The sequence below is a fragment of the Gavialis gangeticus genome, unplaced genomic scaffold (genome assembly GCF_001723915.1).
Source record: "Gavialis gangeticus isolate Ggan-Ray unplaced genomic scaffold, GavGan_comp1, whole genome shotgun sequence".
Taxonomy (NCBI): Eukaryota; Metazoa; Chordata; order Crocodylia; family Gavialidae; genus Gavialis; species Gavialis gangeticus.
In genome coordinates, this window is record NW_017729019.1 from 2,078,534 (window position 1) to 2,083,748 (window position 5,215).

Here is a 5,215-nt window from a genome sequence, read left to right on the forward strand (position 1 = left end):
CTGCACATTCATCTTGCCAAGTCATAAAACAACAGAATTGAAAAGCTCGTAAAATACAATTTAAAATGAACTTTGCAAATTCTGAAACTATTTAAAAAAAAAAGGAACTTTTTTTATATTTCCATTTGGTAGGAAATTTTGCAAATATTTGTCTTTATTCTGAATCAGAATGTTTTAAAAAATTGAATGTGGAAGTGCCTGTGAATCAGAAACATTAAGTTTAGCCAGATCTACATATGATGTTGCCTTTGAATGAAGACCTTGCTACTACTAGGTCTTTGTGACCATGATCTTAGATCCTTGCAAAGAACTCTATATCAGCTTATATCTGTTCAGAGACTGAAGATAGTAAGAACATGGTAGCTCATTTATTGGGTGGGCCATCTCACCAGAGACATGTGACAATGGTGCTCTGAGATCTGCACTAATTATCTGCTAGTCAGCTAGTGCCCGTGGTTTTGGTAATGACAGATAAAGCCCTCAAGGCAGAAGTCTACTTCACTTTGTGCCCAAATTGGCAGTTACACAGCTGTATACAAATGCCATTTTTAGCACCTACATACTTTGTGATCCTAATCTATGCGTGATATGGATGCATAAAAACCCATACAGCTAGTGAACATCCTCAGTAGCCTGCTGTTTGGCTGGGCAGAGATACGGCTCTATATGCACATACCTGTGACTTAATCCCCAAATTACGGCAGACACTGCCAAAGCCTCATGGGCTCATAGGCCAGATAAAATGGCTCCATGGGTTGGATCCAACCCACAGTAAGTAGGTTGCCAACCCTTGCCTTAAAGCACATTCTCACATGATAGGGAGGTTCAACTCTCAGCTTCCCAACAGAAAAGGGATTTGACTCTCTATTTCCCACATCAGAGATGAGTGCTCTAACCACTGAAGTACCTTCCTCTTGCTATGCTCTGTACCAGGTCCAGTCTGTCACATCTGACCTGGACCTACCCCTGTAGATGAGGGAGGTAGAGTTAGTGGCTAAATCACCTAGGAGCAACAAAGTTGCTTTGTGTTGTCAGGATTCCTGTAATTATAGGCATGTGCAGCCACAGATATTTAGGCACCTGGGGAAGGCTATGTGGAAGAATCCTCTTCCAGCCTCCTGCTTTTAGGTTTTTTGTTGTTTTATTTATTTTTTGTTGTTCTTTTCCCTTGTCTTGATCTTCTCACCTGTCTGTCAACCCAGTTGCTAGGCAGCCACCTGGTTGCCTAGAGCAGTGGTCTCCAAACTTTTTTGATCACACACCCCATCAGTAAAAAATTTTTGAGCACTCACCCCCAATATATGTATATTTATTTATTTATAAATTATATACATGTACTACTCAGTGTAACACTGTACAAAGTTTGGAGACCACTGTACACTGTACTACTGTACCTCCGCATTGTGGAACTCCCACTCTTCCCTTAGGATACCTCGCATACCGTACGTGACACGTGACCGTCTGACATATGGACTGAGTGAGGGTGCCAGTGTCAATCCATATATATGCTCTGGATTATTAGATATGTCTCTATCCTGTACCCTTCCCCAAGCCTACCCTCTGTAACCAATAAAGCTCTCCACTATACAAGCGTGGTGGACTGGCTGAGAGAGGGATTGGGTAGGCCATTGTGCCCCCATGGTTCTGCTGACTAAGGGAGGCTACTTTCTGTGCTTCAGGCTAAAGGAAGCACCCCAAGTTCTCGCAGTGGGTCAAGCACCCTCAAGGGCTACAAGGCCTGTGTATCCCAGGGGGCACAGGGCCTGGATACAGTCCAGACCCCTGGGTGGTGGCAGCAGTTACCCCGGGCTTGCGGATGTGCTCCAGGAAGTGCATCAGCCAGGTGCAAAATGCCCCAAGGGAGGCACTCGGAGCTTGGTAGGTGGTCAGGCACAGTGAGGTGGATGGCTTAGCACAGGAGTGCTTCCTACTGACCCACCATATGCTACAGGTGGAAACTTGGCTGCCAAAGAAACTTAGGTGCTTCCACAGGAGGATGGCAATGGAGAATCAAGATTTTGGAGCTAGGCACCCCTTACATGACAGTTAGTCAACTAATTCCCTTTGTGGATTTGGTGCCAACTTTGATGAAATTATAATAAATGGGACACTGATGCCACATATGTAATCATGTCAAATGTCATAATAGCACAAAGTTTGGAGGTGCCATTTCATGACCCCTTCAGGTCCTCCTTCTTGTAAAAGCTGCTCTACAGCACACCAGAGGAAGGCTATTCTCAAATGCAGCTGTACTGGCACATGTAAACTCAGAGACAATGGAAAGAGAGGTAGGTCTTAAGACTTAGCCCCTTCAGGGATTCAAGTGCCCAACTCTTGTATAGCAGGGAAATACCACTTTCCACTCTTGCAACCCCAAGCCCTCTCCTGGAGGTAGTTATCTTCACCATGACATTCCTCTCTCACACAAAGCATAGGTGAGAAGGCAATCAGTGTTGGTGCCTCTCTGTGCACTGCAGCAGTTTAAGCATGCGCCTGAGATAGCAGTAACCTTCTATACATTATTTGAAGCTATGTCTCCCAAGTGCTCACTTTTGCTCCTCTCAGGGAGTCCTTTTTAAGAAAAGGACCCATATCTCCCAGGTAAGTGTCTTTAGGACTTGGCTGTTGGGACAAAAATGAAGGGGACATTTGCTTATGACACATTTTGTTTGCAAGACCCAATCCAATAGGTTCCTTCTTTGAATGCTTACTTGTTTGTAGGGGTGTGCGAGATGAGCCCTATTTGATTCGGATTCAGCCTGAATCAGGGGCAGCGATTCGATCCATTGATTCGAATCACTGTCCCCGACTTGATTCGGCCGAATCCGAACTGGACAATTCGGTAAATCAGCGATTCGAACACAGGCACAGCTTTAAAAGTTTTTTCTACATACCTTGACATAGCAGCAGAGGTCATCATGTGCCCCAGCACCGCAGCAATCAAGCATCCCACAGCAGCACGGGGTGCTCTCAAGCATGCTCAGCAGCAAACCCAGAAGCGGGCTGGAAGTACTTCTAGTCCACTTTCAGGACTACCAGGGAGCACACAGGCAGGGCTCCCCATGCCCCCCTGCATGGCAATCGAATGCAGGGGGACCCCAGGTGTCCCCCTAGACCCAGGAGGCACCAGTCACTGAGCTAAGGGGTGCAGGGGGGCCCCCCAGCATGCTCCCTGGCAAACCCAGAAGTGCTTCTGGTCCACTTCCAGGTCTGCTGCTGAGCATGCTGGGGAGCCCCCCATGCTTCTGTGGGACACTCCATGCACCCCAGCATCGCAGCAATCACGAGCCCCTGCTATCTAGAGGTATGTGGAAAAAACTTTAAAAAGCTGTGTCTATGTCCAAATCGCTGAATCTGTCCAAATCTCTCCAAGTCAATTGATTCAGAGATTAAAGGGTTTTCTGATTCAATTGGGCTTTGGAGATTCGGCCACAGAGTCATATCAGGGACCAAAGATTTGCACAGCCCTACTTGTCTGAATGCCACATAAGAGAGGCTCATTTGTGAATGCTGAAAGCAGTTAAACATGAGCTAGGTGCCCAGAAACTTAATACTCTTGGGATCTGAGAAACCGTGCTAGTGCTCAGCTGCAGACATCTAGGTCCCTAGAGGTCTTCCCTGGTGGAAACATAAGCACCAAGGGGCTCTAGGTGTCTCTGGAGTTAGGCAGCAGTTGAGCAAGGCTTTTGAGAATCACCAAAATGCAGTGGAAGTTAGAGAGCTACGTTTCTTTATGGATCTAATCCCACCTGCCTGAGATCAGGAAGAACTTCTCTGAGCAGTTTATTCCATCACTATCCACTGAGATTTCTCTTGCACCTTACTCTGAAGCAGCTAGTGTTGAGCATTGTCAGAACCAAGATGTAAAACCTTAATGGGCAGTGGTCCAATCTAGTCTGGCAACTATTGTGGTCACTGTGTTCCTGATGAGCAATGGTGATTTTGATTTGGGATGCAACACACGCTTTCTGATGCTATCAGTCCTTGAATTGTCCCACACCATGCAGTAAATAAATACATGGACTTCCCTTTTCATCTTCAAAAATGCTTTGCAGAGATAAATATAACATATTTAATTAGCCTCCACAGGTTAAGAGCAAAATGTTCATAATCAGCTTCTAATTTGGGCTTAGACACTTATATTCATGACTGGGCCACTCCTGAAATGGTGAGCCCAGCCTAGTCAGGGAGTATGTGACAGGGCCAAGGTGAGAACACAGGACTATGGATCCTCACCAAGGTAAGATCACAGAACCATAGACCATGGGCCATGGACTCAGCCAGCCAACCTTCCCTCGGTCCCTTTGTGTTTAACAGTTTTCATTGTTTATAAAGAGAAGAATTAACGAGAGTCACAGGCTATGGCGGCATCATCATCACAACACTGTACCATCAAATGTTGTAAGCCAAGAACATTTGCTCCAAGGCCAGAATATAATGCATTATGAACTAGTTTGTGTCCAGTGGCCCCAAATCTGCAAAGCACATCCTTAACTTTAACTATGTACTTAAGAGCCCTGGACTCCAATTGGCTTCTCAAAACAGAGCTTCTCTGGGACTGGAGCGCATCAGAATCTCAGGCTGGGTGAATGTTAGGCCTTACAAATAAATAGTGGGGAACTTGGCCGTAAGGAACTATAGAAAGTTAGGGTTGGAAGGGAGCTCAGGAGGTCACATCTAGTCCAACCCCCTGCTCAAAGCAGGACCAGCCCTAGCTAGATCATCCCAGCCAGGGCTTTGTCTAGCTGGGTCTTAAAAACTTCCAAGGATGGAGAGTCCACCACCTCTCTGGGTAGCTTATTCCAATGTTTTACTGGCCTCCTAGTAAGAAAATTCTTCCTAATAGCTAACCGAAACTTCTCTTGCTGCAGCTTGAGGCCATTGCTCCTTGTTCTGTCATCTGCTGCCACCGAGAACAGTCCAGCTTCATCCTCTTTTGGACTTTCAGGTAGTTGAAGGCTGCTATTAACGAGAACTTTGTCTTCAGCTTCAGCGATCCATGGTTTCACCCCACAAATTCTTCTTAAAATGACCAAACTTGCAGCACTTACATTTCACAGAAACAGGCACTGAGAGAGAAAAGAAGATGAAATGTGGGGAAATGTGGGGCCCTTGCAGGACAAGACGGGGAATCTGGTTGTCACACCAGACGAAAAAGCCAACATATTTAATAACTTCTTTGCCTCTGTCTTCCTCAGTAAGGACCAGAACTGCC